The sequence below is a fragment of the Macaca nemestrina genome, chromosome 16, assembly GCF_043159975.1.
Source record: "Macaca nemestrina isolate mMacNem1 chromosome 16, mMacNem.hap1, whole genome shotgun sequence".
Classification (NCBI taxonomy): domain Eukaryota; kingdom Metazoa; phylum Chordata; class Mammalia; order Primates; family Cercopithecidae; genus Macaca; species Macaca nemestrina.
In genome coordinates, this window is record NC_092140.1 from 90,654,176 (window position 1) to 90,669,387 (window position 15,212).

Below are 15,212 nucleotides of genomic sequence, written 5' to 3' on the forward strand. Positions count from 1 at the left end.
GGCGCAGTGTCTCACTCCTGTAATCCCAGCACTTTGGGAGGCCGAAGCAGGCAGATCACGAGGTCAGGAGATTGAGATCATTCTGGCTAACACGGTGAAATCCCGTCTCTACTAAAAATACAAAAAATTAGCCAGACATGGTGGCATGTGCCTGTAGTCCCAGCTACTCAGGAGGCTGAGGCAGGAGTATTGCTTGAACCCAGGAGGCAGAGGTTGCAGTGAGCCAAGATCGCACCACTGCACTCCAGCCTGGACGACAGAGCGAGACTCTGTCTTAAAATAAAACAAAACAAAACAAAACCTATTTTGCCTTTATCTAGCAGCTTTCCCTGCTGTGTAAGAGAATACCTGCTACTACAATTTTACTTCTCTCCTCTAGGCAGTACTATTATTTTAGGTACAGAGCATCACCCATCACCATCACCGTAGTAATTATTTATTATTGAAAAGCAATCACAAAGTACTCCTAAAGTTTTATTTCTTAAGACCGCACAATCGGATCACGAGGTCAGGAGATCGAGACCATCCTGGTTAACACGGTGAAACCCCGTCGCTACTAAAAAATACAAAAATCTAGCTGGGCGAGGTGGCGGGCGCCTGTAGTACCAGCTACTCGGGAGGCTGAGGCAGGAGAATGGCGTAAACCCGGGAGACGGAGCTTGCAGTGAGCTGAGATCTGGCCACTGCACTCCAGCCTGGGCGGCAGAGAGAGACTCCGTCTCAAAAAAAAAAAAAAAAGACCACACAATCAATATTTTATCATCACTTTTGCATGGTAAGGCCCTGATCATTTTCATTTTTAGATGACAAATCAGCAACCTGAGTTATACATAAAAATATGAATTTGAAGGTTTTAGGGTATGCCTAATTTAATGCCTGATTTTTGTGTGTGTTCTGCCAAACACACATTTGTTCTACTCATCAATTCCCTGAAACGGCTAAGTTTCCTGGCCTCTGCAATTGTGCTTATTCCTTGAAAGTAAAACCTCTTGATTAAATTCCATCCCAGTGAGACTTTGCTCAGGAGCATGTTCACATCACTCTTCTTCAGTATCACTTGATCCCTTTAAAATAAGCACAGAGCTTCATTCAGCCTGTCATTTATTATGACATTCTGATTACTTTCTTTACACAACAGTCTGAATATTTTGTTCCTGGCCTTACAGTTAGAGTTTTTGTTCTTGGTTTCCCACATGAATTTGTATTTGTTTATTTATTTATTTTTGTTCTAGTATAGTCTGAAGGGAGAATTTTATTTTTATTGTCTCTGAGATGACAGTGCAGGCTCTGAGATGATTTTGGTTGGAGAATAATCTTCCCAAGTCTTGTCTTACCTCATTTACCCAAGGTGGATTCAGGTTGGAGGTCCTTTCTCAGGAAAAGCGTTGGCTGACTTCTAGCCAAACACAGATACCTCATTCCCAGTGGACAATCTCTGTTCCCAGTCAAGCTTGGTGCCCACTTCACAGAACACCTGGAAGCTTTCCAGAAGCTTCCTTTATATAGGAGCCCCTCCTTCTACCAAGAGCCTGGTCCTCTTTCGCTGACCTGGTGATGACCTGAACAAGGCAGGCTCACCTTGCAAGGTGCTAGAGAATGTCCCTAGCCAAAGTGACCCAAGGTATTGGGCAGCACAGAGCCTGTGGCTTTGTTTTAATGGAATAAGAATGGACCCTATTGTAATCTAAACTATGACGAGTCATTATCCAAAACAATACCCTTACCTTTTGTGAATGACACACCTGGGGTTCTTGACTGTCATCTCTGTGTGGTCCGCAGAAACTCCAACCATTTCTACTTTCTCAGGGAGCCCCCTCCAGACCTTTTGACCCCAACCCACTGGGGCATGTGCTAGAGTAGGTTGAGTATTGGGCCACCAAACCAAAGATGCACACTTATCCTTGCTTTTCTGCAAGACTGGGATAAAGTCAGGCTTAAAGGAGCCTTACCCAAGGAGACAGTCAAATTTTATTTCAGTTCACATTGCTACGCTGTTTTTATTGTTGTTAGTTCCTTTTGTTTCTTCTTCTTTTCTCTTAGATGAATTCTTCTTCATTTTCTAGCTCTCCATTCTTGAGTAATTTATCTATTTCTTGTTTCTTATCTAGTTTTCAGATCCTCCCCATCTTGTAGCTAATTAAAACCAGGTGGTCATGAGCTGACACTATATATGAACTCTTGTTCCATTTTCAAAGTCTGCTTTCAGCTGGGTCTCAGGATAATAGTTTGTTGTTTTTGCAAATTTGAGTTGGGATAAAATCTGAAGGAGGACAGATATTTGCTGGTTTTTTCAAGACCAGTTTGTCTTGCTAATTTATCTCCTCATACTTTTTAGTTTAGTCCTTTTTTTTTTTTCCAAGTGGCACATTGCACAATTACTTCAAACCCCGAACCTCTGGATTTCCCTTGGTAATTTTCTTATGGATCCACAGGAGAATGGCAAGAGCTGTCTGGTCTGTGGATCCACGCCATTGGGATCACAAGGGTTTTTAATTTTTTTAAGTGCCCCAGGTTCTACCTCCAATGAGTCTAATTCAGTAGGTGCAGGGAAGGGCAGGGAATCTGCAGTTTTAAAGAGCTGGGAAGTCTGTCGTTTATCTAGAGGAAGACTGTAAGCCTTTTTAGACTCTTGGTCTCTCCTGCACTTTGGCACATGAAGCCACTGCACTGTGCAAGGCCATCAGCAGGATTCACTCGTCAGTACATACACAAGGAGCATATAAGCTGGGATTGCCTGTCTCTCTGCCCCTGTGCAATCCATCCTTAAGCTTTGCAAACTCTATCTCCTCATCATATCCAAGTCGTTCTTTTCTATCCGTTTCTATCACCTCCATCCTAGGCCATGCCACCATCCTTTCTCACCCAGAATAACCACTTTGCAATCTTTCCTCTACACACCAGCCAGAGTTCTCTTTTAGACTCACAAATCAGACCACATCACTGCTGCCTTAGTCCATTTGTGTTGCTATAAAGGAATACTTGAGGCTGGGTGATTTATAGAGAAAAAAGTTTGCTTGGATCATAGTTCTGCAGACTATACAAGAAGCATGGAACCAGCATTTGCATCTGCTGAGGTCCTCAAGCTACTTCCACTCATGATGGAAGGGGAAGGGGAGAGCTGGTATGTGCAGAGATCACATGGAGAGACGAGGCAAGGGAGAAGGGAAGGTGCCAGGCTCTTTTTAACAACTTGCTGTTGGGAGAACTCTTGCTGGAACTAACAGAGCAAGAACACACTCATTACCTCATGGATGGCACCAAGACATTCTGGAGGGATCCATTCCCATGACCCAGTCACCTCCCATTAGGCCCCGCCTCCCACATGGGGGATCAGATTTCAACATGAGGTTTGGACGGTCAAATATCTAAACTGCATCAACTGCCCTTGCTTAAACCCCTCCTAACTTCTCTTGCTTGGAGTAAAACTCAAGCCCCTCACTTGGTCATTTCAATCTTGACTTAATCTGGTGCCTGCTTGCCTCTGTTTCCTTCGATCTATCCATGGCTGACTTCTTCCTGTGTTCAGAGCTCAGCTTCAACATCCTCCACACCAAGAGACCTTCTCTGACCACCGGCATAGAGAAACCACTCCCTCAGTCCCTCATTGTCACATCACCCTTTTAATTCATGGCAAAGTTCTTATAAACTCAGCGCTTGTTCTTGCTTTTGTTTGTTTGAGGCCCATTTCCTCCACTGGAATATAAATTCCACAACAGCAGGTACCCTGTCAACAGATACACTACAGTATCCTGGCACCTAAAACAGCAGAGACTCAGTAAGTGTTCGCAAAACGTATGAATTTAAGTTGAGTGTGGAAGTATGAACAGAAAGTTAACTAGGCAAGGTGGCAGTATTGAGGAATTGTTTCTTTTGCAGGGAAATAAATATTCCAGGGCCCAGAGGCAGGAGGTTACTTAGTGCATTTAAGAAACTAAAATAATGCACCCAAAGAAAAGGGAGAGAGAGCTGAAGCAGGGAGGGGCCTTTCAGGCTACTCTAAGGATATTCTCGAAGAGCAACAAAGAGTCCTAGAAGGGTTCTAAGCAGTGGAGCAGCAATAAATTTCCTGACAAAAATGCTCAAGAGAGGCTGGTATCAAAGTGATGTCATACATGTCGTAGCAGGCTAAATAGTGGTCACTGAAAGGTTTCAACGTGTAAATGTGACCTTATTTGGAAAAAGGTCTTTGCAGGTGTAATTAAGTTAAGGGCCTTGAGATGAGGGGATTATCTTGGGTTATTCTGGTGGGAAGCAAAATCCTATCAGAAATGTCCACCTAAGAAAGAGGTCAAAGAAAGAACACAGACACACAGAGAAGTCAATGTGAAGATGGAGGCAGAGATTTGAGTAATGTGGCCACAAGCTAAGGAATGCCTGGAGTCACCAGAAACTATAAGAGACAAGGAACAGATTCCCTTCTAGAGCTTTTGGAGAGACTCCAGACCTGCCAACACCTTGATTTCAGACTTCTGGCCTCTAGAACTGTGAGCAAATACATTTTGGTCATTTTAAACCACGAAGTTTGTTGTAATTTGTTACGGCAACTAAAGCATACACTTTGGAAAAAAGATAAAGAGAAATCAAAATTCAGATGTGCACCATTATGCACATGAGTCCATCCAATGAGTGTAGGCCCAGCGTAAGCGTGAGATTGGAGATGTTCACCTGCTGTTTCCGCAGTCAATCTTCCTTCCCTTGTGAGCTGTTGTCATGATTCTCTAGAAGATAAAGGTAGGCCTATTTCACATGACATGCCCCTCAACTGAAGTTAGCTGCTTTGTTTTATGGTCAGCTCAAGAAATGGTGTCTATCCAAGTGCCAGAGGACAGACTGGCAGGGAGACAGGGTGCCACTCTCCATGGTGTCACAAGGAATAAATGTGGCCACAAGGAATCAGACATATGAGTAACAGAAAGAGAAATGTACCCAGCCATAGTGCCGAGTGCTGCAGTCAGCTAAGGGAGAGCCATGTGTGCTGTGCACATCCGTGAAGACGGACCAAATGAGAACAAACTAAGGCTATTTATTCAGAGCTTGCTATAGCAAGGAGTCAGCCACCATCATCTGCGCTTTGGCAGGGACTCACAGGCAGGCAGAGGAGTAGGAGTGCTTTAGAGAAGAAAAAAAGGGAAGGCTTTCCCTGCACCCTGATGGAAGCAGTCGGTGTGGGGAAGATGTAGGCAGGCTAACCAGAAGTGGGGCACCCTATGGGATTGGTTAGAGGTGCACATTTGACCCTTTCTAGTTGGTGCTAAGTTGGAAGTGGAAACAAAAATTAGGGACGCTGTCACTTATTAAATCCTGGCTAATTTAAGGTCAGTTGTTACGAGGGTTATTGTTTGGCTTCCTGGAATGTTACTAGAGCTAGACCATTGTAATTTGTTATTGATTTTTCTGCAAGTCCGACTTAGAGTGTGCTACCTTCCGGTAGGCTGTCATAGAACGGGGGTTTTCCCTCAGCGGGTTGCTGCGGGTCATGAGTCAGAGTTCTGTTTGGTTACATGGTCTGGCCATTGTTCATCTGTATATTCAGTCTCTCAAGGTGATCAGACGTCAGTGAAGACTAACAGGGCATTGTATTTGGGCTGAACAATGTGGAACATATGACATGTGGGAGAAAAGACCCTTGGCATCTTTGATTTATTCAAACCTCTCACTGAAGACACATGGGTTTTTTTATGAGAAGCAGCTCAGAGCCAGTCAGTGTGGGCCTTCTCAGTTTTAATAACTGCTTTACTTTCAAAAAGATGAAGATTTGGTGAAGCTTCATCGGCCAATGAAAAGGCAGCAGACCCTGGGCAAAGCCCAGCTGGGAATCCATGGCGGAGAAAAAACGGGTGTCTTCTGGGACACGTTTTAATGCCAATGAGGTTGGGTTCTTATGAGGAAAACAAATGTACCAACTACACTTGCATTTAGGATTCAGAAAGATAAGACCCAGACTACCAACCAGCAAAAGGGGTACATGGTTGTATTTTTGAGGCAATACTGCCAGGCTTAATGACTAAAGTTGAAAATCCCCACATCTCAATAGGTAAGAACAATATAATCTCTTGCATGTGTACTTGTATTCAATCCAAAATAGTGAGGAACCCCATTTTGGAGTTGTTTCCAAAGGGTAATTGCAGAGGTCAAGTGGTACCTGGAAGGGAAAGGACCTTACCTAGAGGGCAGCCTGATCAAGGGCCATGCTTGTGGCCCTTCTGCAACACTCAGGTTCACACACAGAGTGTGGAAGTCTCTTTCTCTAACCTCTGCCCCATGACATTCTTCATCCTCCAGACTCTCAGCTAAGAAACCAAGGCCCCGTGTTCCCATGTTCTCAGGATGGTTAAGCAGTGGGTACTGCTCCAATTTTAACAGACTATTGGAAGACCTTCGGCATTGTCAGTTACATCACTTACACTGCAGTGTAAAGCCCAAAACGCAGTTTATGCCTGCCAAACCTGCAGAAAGAATATATGGATGCCTTGTTTAGAGACTCAAGCAGGTGGTTGGTGATGGTTTCATTAACACCATGGAGGAAGAATGTAAGAGTTAATTGAGGGCCCCTCTGGGAAACATTGCCTAATGAAGACATTGGCAGTGGTTCTCTACCAGGGGTAATAGGCCCTCAGGGGCCATTTGGGAATGTGTGGGGATGTTTTTGGTCACATAACTAGGAAAGAGCTACTGGCATCTAGTGGTACTGGCATCTAGTGGGTGAGGCCAAGGACACCACTAGCAACTGGCACAAAAAGGTGCAAATGACATGTGGGAAAAAGGAAAGATCAGTATCAAATTGAAGAAACTAAGTTCTGGTAGAACAAGGAACAGATCAGCTTTTCATGCCCAGTGTCTGCAAACCTTCCTCTTTTTCTGCTTTCCCCTAGGATTGAAACTCAGACAAGGCAACATAAACCAACTGGGGCCCTTGTGGATGAGAGCACTCAGGTTTGACAGAAATAAGATAGTAGGAACTTGGGTTTACCGAGCAATCTCCCGGAGCTAAACCGCCTATCCCTCAGGACACCTGCAGACCTCTGCACTGTTATGTAGGAAAAGATGAACTTTTCTCTTATGTGACTGTTAGGGAAAATGAAAGTGTTTGGAAAGGAGAATCATTCATACTATCAGAACAGTAGATCTGAGCTGTGACTCTTGAGATGTTAATACAGAAAATCCCAGAGCCGTAAAGCCTTCTGCAGATGTTACATAAGGTTTCAACTCCCAGCAGTGCCTCCAGAGCCCCGTGCAGGTGCAGGAACACGTGGGCGCCATCTGGAGTGCTGAGCTGGGTGTTCTGGAAGTTGTGGCGGGCCAGTGGAAGTGCTGGTTTAAACATACGTCCCTATATTTTTAGAAGGTCCTTTTAAAGTCTCAGTTTCTGGGACTTTACTCTCCAGCTAAGTTACTCCAGCTGATGCCTTTGTCTCCAATTCAGTCTGCCCCATGCCTTCTTTTTTACTTTTGTGTTTTATGTATTTTTTCATTTTTGGCCAGGTGTGGTGGCTTATGCCTATAATCCCAGCACTTTGGGAGGCCAAGGTAGGCAGATCACCTGAGGTCAGGAGTTCGAGCCCAGCCTGGTCAACATGGTACAACCCCGTCTCTACTAATAATACAAAAATTAGCCGGGTGTCACAGTGTGTGCCTGTAATCCCAGCTGCTCAGGAGGCTGAGGCAGGAGAATCACCTGAACCTGGGAGGCAGAGGTTGCAGTGAGCCAAGATCATGCCACTGCACTCTGGCCTGGGTGACAGAGCAAGACTCAATCTCAAAAAAAATAAAATAAAATAAATAATAATTAATTTTTATGTTTACATAGTAAGTGTATATATTTATTGAGTACATGAAATATTTTGATGCAGGCATACAATGCATAATAATCACATCAGGGTAAATGTCACCTCAAGCATTTATTCTTTGTGTTACAAACAATCCAATTATACTCTTTTAGTTATTTTTAAATATACAATTAAATTATCCTTCATTATAGTCACCCTGTTGTGTTATCAAATACTAGATCTTATTAATTTTTTCTAATTATTTTTTGTACCCATTAACCATCCCCATTCCCCGCCCCCACCCCTCTGTAATGCCCTGTTTTTAAAAGCTGTGTTTTAGAGTGTTTGGATCTTGATTGCTTTTATTCCAGACGTGCTGCATGTGGAGTTTGGGGAAGCAGCACTTATTTCAAACCCCACAGGCAGTAGGATGGGAGTCTTACTATGGTGTCAGGATTCACTCAGAAAACAGGTGGAGTAAAAGAAACAAGATGGGTCTCAGTTCTTACTAGATGCAGGCCCACCCTTTCCTCAAGAAGCCTACATGTGGATTTTCCTGTAATGCTGCTGTGAAGTATGAAAATCATAACATTTCTGTAGAAAGTAAACTTTAGTTGTCCATTACACCAGGATGACTTTGTTCAGCTCAACCAGGCAGACAAGCTGGAGACTGAGGATGCTGGAAGATTAAAACATCGTGAGGCAGGAGGTGATGAATCCCAGGCACTGGGGGTGCTCAGAAGGAAGCTGGACCACCACTTGGTTGGAGTGGAGACAGGAGGAGAGAATATTCCTGAGTTAAGGAGACAGTTGACTCGTTAACCATTGACAACTTTGATATTCTAGAGGGGCATCTCCCAAGGGGAGGGAAATGAACATGTCGGGGCAACTTATTGGAGAATTGGAGAATCAGAATTGCAAGTTCTTTTTGTCATTGACTTTGTGCCATTTTTATAAAAAGGCTGTGGAACGGAATGTGCTTCCTCACTCTATTTTGCATATAGCAACAGAGAGGAATATTATTCCATTTACAGGCTTCGTACCTTTGCCAAATTAAGAGGAAGCTTGCCTTTGTCATCAGGGTAAGGCAGAAAGCACAAAGCATCTACTGCTCATAATGGATTCTTCTAGATGAACTTGTCCATTTCCTGAACAGTTCAGAAAACTGAATTTAGAGTTGAGACATATTAAGAAGCCTCTGCCTAAGAGTGCTTTTATGCTGGTTGGTTTCAAAAAAGAGACTAGAAAAGAAAAAGCATTTCTTGTTTGAAGAGTATTCCCTAGCCAGCATGCAGCATGTCACCAAGGCTGTCTAGGCACTCAAGGGACTTCACCTATGCCTTGTTCAAGATTCTCCAGAAGGAATAAGTGGCCCCTTTGAATGCATGGACACTGTGTGAGCTCAGGTGAGCCACTGGTGCCTGTGGTGGAATTCTGTAACCGTTTCTATTCTTCAGCACCTTCTATAACACTTCAGCCTACCTACCAACTGTTTCTGAGTGGGGGGAGGATCTCTCTAAGTGGAGGTTCTCCTGCCACCGGGAATGTGGCCAAAGAATATGTTCCACCTCCTCCTTATGCATCACCATCTGGGCTGTCTCTCTAAATCTGTCCATCAAAGAATGCCCATTTCTTGAGTTCATGTCCTAGGTGAAGGTGAGAAACAATTTAACTTGTATAAATCCCCAAAACATTTGTAAAGCTAACGTTAGTATAGATCGTGTGGGGAATGATACTTTTCACCTCAAATGAATGTAGGGACTAAATAGAGCAGAGATTTAATTCAATGTTGCTTACTTGCTTGCATGCTATGGGAGGTTCAGTCATCAGAGAACCAGTTCATGAGTTTGATCTGATTTCCTGTCCTTTGGGTAGCCTGCAGTCTTTAGGAACAAGATAAATTACCATCTGTTAGCTTCCTTCAAGTGGCTCACCTACAGTCCTTCGGTGTCATCTTTCTTACGGAGTGTCTGGGTTATCCTGTTTCTCCACCACCAAAGGAAATACAGCCCTCTTAGAGAATTGGTCAATGAAATATAAGGGTGCCAAGAAACATCAGAGTAAAGAAGTAATGGCCCCAAAGGCAAATGCCCCCATATGAGAGGGGGAATGGAAGGTACTGCTTTCTTCCTTGCCTGAGGCTATGAAAATGTCCTTTGTGTGAACAAAAAAAGGTTTTCTACATTACTGGCCATTTAAATCGTATTATTGACAATGTTTCAAAATTGTGGTTATCAGCTGATGTAAATTTTGGCGTTCTCTCTAAAGCCGTGCAGCATTTGTTCCTCCCTGCATTTTCACCATTATAAAATACAATTCCCACTTAAATTAATCAAAACATGGAAAATCTAAACTGTATTTGGAAATATGGTTGGGGTGTTTGTGTGTGGTTTTTTTTTTTTTATAATTTACGACTTGGCACTGCAATATTCTTCAACTGGATTTATGTTGACCCATTTTAGAAAATGCAGTTACTATAAATCTTTTATTGCTGTTTCTGTTTTTTGTTATTCAACCCAAGCCTTTGGAATTATTCTAATCCTCAATATGACTCATGAAGTATCACTTTATCCTAAAGGCAAGTGGTCCAAGAGTTGAAATATTTGTAATTATCTTTCAGACTCCATGATCCTCCAAGCTATTACTTCATTATAATTCTGTTTCTTTTTTTTCCTGATATAATAAACATTTTGATAGACAGGTAGCTTTCGTATCTTGAATTTCTTATTTAATGTTGATATGAGAGCAGTTGTTTGCAGTTCTTCCCCTGATGCACCATCACCCATTTTTCTGCCACTGACCATGGACACCAATAGACATTTCCCAGGCTTTTATCACCAAGGAACACCTTGCTTAGGCCACAGCCTCAGATACTGGGGGTGGTGAGGAAGCCACCAAACCAAGAAAGTTGGGTTTTGATGCAAGTCATTTCATCCCTCGGAGACTCAGTTTTCTCGGGTGTAAAATGAGAGTTTGGGTTAGTTCAGTAAATACCGAGAGTTCACACAAGTAGTAACAGGATCAGCAGCAATTCGGGCTGATATTTATCTAGCAGCTACTTCATGATTTTTAATATGCCAGGAACAAGTTAGTACCCAATGGAGTATAGGAGTGGGGAGATAGACTAATAAATGAATAATTCTGACTGATTAATAATATGGTGAGAACTCAGTTCAAGAGAAGCAAGGGAAGCTTTGGAAGCATGATAAGAGGCCGCAGGTTTTTCTAACACTTCAAACATTTAATGAAATACCTACATTTCTTCTGATAAGAAGAGCTGCTTCACAGAAATACCAAGTTTCTTTTTGGTACTTGGAAAAATGTCAACTAAGTGTGGTAAGGTTGGTTGTATCATGGTGACCTGGATTGCTGGTTGGTAGTTATAGCCGCAGCTAGCAACTCAGGCACCTGTGCCAAACAGCATGCCATGGACCCTAAAACCAACTTTTTAATGCACATTGTGGATCACAGATGGGTATTATTAACAATGTGTACCATCTGGTAGCTTTCTATTTCAACTATTCATTCTTGCTCACTAGATACTGAGCTTTTAAAATTATTGTTGTAAATTTATGTGACTCTGAATGTTCATAACCTGGGACAAAAAGTTCTGGTCATCTGCCCTCATGATCATCTTGATTTTTGATTTAAAATGAGAAAATTGAATGTTACTTAATAGCAACGTGTTGCATAAACCAACACTTTTCAAACATGAGGTCCATGAAATAAAAATTAGCAAAAAGAGGCTTCACTGGTGAAAAGACTCCATGCACCACTACCAGATGGTAAAGGTTTTGAGTTCCAAAACTTTGTATTGTTCTCCAGCATGCCTGCAGCTCTCGATGCGTAGCATGTAGCGGCCACGTGATAAAAATGTACCTGGAAGCGTACCAATGGGCCAGCAACATTGTGGCATTCCAGTTTGGTTACTAGTGTACTTCCAAAAGGCTAGGCAAAGGTCTAAGCTAGGACAAACTCCAGGACGTGTTGTCAGTGGCGTGGTCAGAGCCATGAACTAATTTGAGATCTTCTTGGCACGTTCCAAAGCTCTGTTTTGTGAATCAAAATCTCCACGGACACCTCAGGCATTGTCCCATGTGAATGTTCCTGGTTTTCCTATTGTATTTTCTGAAGTTATTAATGTTTCTTGGTTACTCCTATCTTTTAATTTTTGTCAATATTTCTGTATGCATCGATTTTTTTTATTTTTTTTTTTTAAACAGAAATATCTTGCAGGGTCACTGGGCAGGCCAGAACAGTGACAGTGGCCCAAGTAACTGTTGGGGAAGACTGGGCAGGCTCTGTAATGCCCTGATTCATTTCTCTTTGCTTTGGGCTATGAAAACAAGTGGAGGAAGAAGAAATATCACAAGGCAGAATTTGTTTCCTCTTCTTTTTAATCTTCCCTCTTCATTTTCCCCATTTCAATTCATGAGACTCTCTAGGACACACTCTCTGCCATGACTTATCTCCTATTTCTTGTCTTATAACATCTGTATTTCATATACACTCACATCTTTTCTTACTAAACAATTTAAACTACTTTGTTGGTTTAGATGTTAGAAAAAAAGTAGAAAACGATGTTTATATAAAGCAATTCAGAATATATAAGAGAGAGAAACATGTTTTGAATTTAGAAAATTAGAAATTGCATGGATAGGGAAGAAAAATTTTGAAGTTAAAGTCAGGCATCAGAATGAGATCCGGAATGATTATGAGTTTGTTGTTACTAAAGCGTAAAATGCGATTTAAAATATATAATGGAAAAGTGAAAGTAGTTTAATTTAAAACTACTATCCTAAAAAGGTTCACCACATTTGAAAAGCTAACATATTTCAACAACTACCTACAAAGATAAATATTTATAACATGATAGACTAAGTGTTAGATTTTCATATAGAATACACTCTTACAAACCAATAAGAGAAAGTAGGACATAAATAAGTAATTGCAGAAGAAGAAATCCAAATGGCTAATATGTATGTGGGAAAAATGTACAACTTTACTGGCAATCAAACCAATTCAGATTTCAAAAAAGGAAATCCAATATTTGTTTAGAAATTGGCAAAGATTTTTTGAAAATATAATACCTAACCTCAGTGAGGGACCCAGCAAATGACCACTCATTGTCTGTAAAAGTACAATTTGAGGCCGGCACGGTGGTTCACACCTGTAATCCCAGCACTTTGGGAGGCTGAGGTGAGTGGATCATTTGAGGTCAGGAGTTCGAGACCAGCCCGGCCAACATGGTGAAACCCCATCTCTACTAAAAATACAAAAATTAGCCGGGCATGGTGGAGGGTGCCCTATAGTCCCAGCTACTTGGGAGGCTGAGGCAGGAGAATCTCTTGAACTCGGGAGGTGGAGGTTGCAGTGAGCCGCGATCATGCCACTACACTCCAGCCTGGGCAACAAGAGTGAGACTCTGTCTTGAGGAAAAAAAAAGTACAATTTGTTTGAGTTGGACTTTCTGGAGGGCATCATTCAGAGCTTTTAAAAAGTTCTTCTCTTTCAACTCACCAAATCCACTTTGTTCAGCAAATTTTTTAATTTTAAAATTTTTTATTTTTATTTATTTATGTTTTTGAGATCTTGGCTCATTGCAGCCTCCACCTCCCAGGTTCAAGTGATTCTCCTGCCTCGGCCTCCTGAGTAGCTGGGATTACTCGCGCCCACCACCACACCTGGCTAATTTTTGTATTTTTAGTAGAGGCGGAGTTTCACCATGTTGGCCAGGCTTGTCTCTAAAATTTTTTATTTAAGTTGGAAAATACAAAGAAGAAATCCCTAAGGAGTGACCTGACTTTCCATCAATAGGGGAATGATTGAATAAATTGTGATATAAACATATTACAAAATATGATGCAGGGTTTAGAAAAACGGTTTTGATTGCTATGGATTGACCAAGAAAGATGATTATAATATATAAATATGAAAAATATATAAAATATGTCACTATTTTGCCATTTTTATAAAAAGCAAACAAAAACCTGGCTATGTATATATGTCTTTATATAAGACTTAGAAAAGCTATGGTAAGATCCATACACTTAAAAATGGCAGTGATATTGAAGGGGAAAGAACAATATCACAAAGGTAGTGATACTGAAGGGGAAAGAACAAATAGCTATTGCTATCTTTTTAATTTTGAATTTATAATTTTTTAAAAAGAAAAGGGTCGGTAAATATTTCTGAGCACCCCCAGTGTACCCTTGGTTTCTGGCTACTAGAAACTAAGTGTCAAGTGCCAGGGACTAAATCTATTATAAGGGAATGATAGGATAACTGCATACTCACTTACAAAGGTGTCGCTGAATAATTATTTATAACAGTAAAATACTGAAAGCAAGTTACATATTCAGTAGTAGGAATTCAGTTAAGTAAATTATGGTATTCCATGCAGTCGGATGCTCAACAGCCATTAAATAACAGAGTGAAAATGCTCACAAGATACTGTATTGTGAAAAGGGCTGGTGACAGATCAATGTGTATCAACAAATCCTAATGCTGAAATATATAAATGCATAGAAAAAATTCTAGAAGTTTGTATACCCCCCTCCAAAAATAAAGTGTCATTTGATCATGGGTTATTGGGGGTGTTTTAAAATATGCTTTATATTTTTCCATCTACCGTGAACATTGATTATCCTTACAAGCATACAATTTTTGTTAATTATTAGAAGCAGTTTCTTGAGAACAAGATATGTGGCTTTGCACAGCATCATAATTGGTCAAGGGAGCTCATTAAGAGAGAAATAGAAAGCTCTCTGCCATTTAAGATGTTCAGCATTGAATATAATGGACGTGAACACTGAGAATTTAAATCTAATAGAAGTGAAGTTGTTTCTTATCCTCAAGCCACAAACCATTTCACAGACACAATATAAGCTCTGTGGCAGCTTCGTGTGTTGGCACAGGCTGGCAGGATGCCCTTGTTGCAGGGAAATACCACCTCTTCACCAGTTTTACCCCTTCCAAGCAAATGCTGACATCTCCCACATATCATAAAGACACACAACTATCTCCGTGAGGACCCACAGTAATAAACTTGGTCCTGTTGTGGTGGGTGGGATCTTCCACCACCACATTTCTTGGTTTATGAAGTTGACCTTTCTTCTAACATTTTCCTTGGAAGCAACAACAGTTTATCCTAAGAGACCCACACATACAGATAACTCAAGGAGTGAGTAGACAGAAACCCAACAAAACACCTCTTTATTAGCCTATATCACTCCCAATCTAGCCAAAATATTATTGTAAGGAATGTAACCTAGGGGGATTGAAGTATTATTTACTTCCATGTCTAAGAAGCCCGTCGTGTCCTTCCTCTTTGTTTTCTTGGTTCCATTGTCATAGACAAGAATCTGTCGCCGGGCGCGGTGGCTCAAGCCTATAATCCCAGCACTTTGGGAGGCTGAGACGGGCGGATCACGAGGTCAGGAGATC

General features: G+C 41.6%; 1 protein-coding gene across 4 annotated transcripts in view; it reads left to right on the plus strand.

Moving 5' to 3' along the window:
• The window catches only part of LOC105486024 (doublecortin like kinase 1), a 351,355-nt gene that overhangs the window by 233,613 nt on the left and 102,530 nt on the right, over nt 1-15,212 (plus strand). The gene's annotated exons all lie outside the window — the stretch shown is intronic.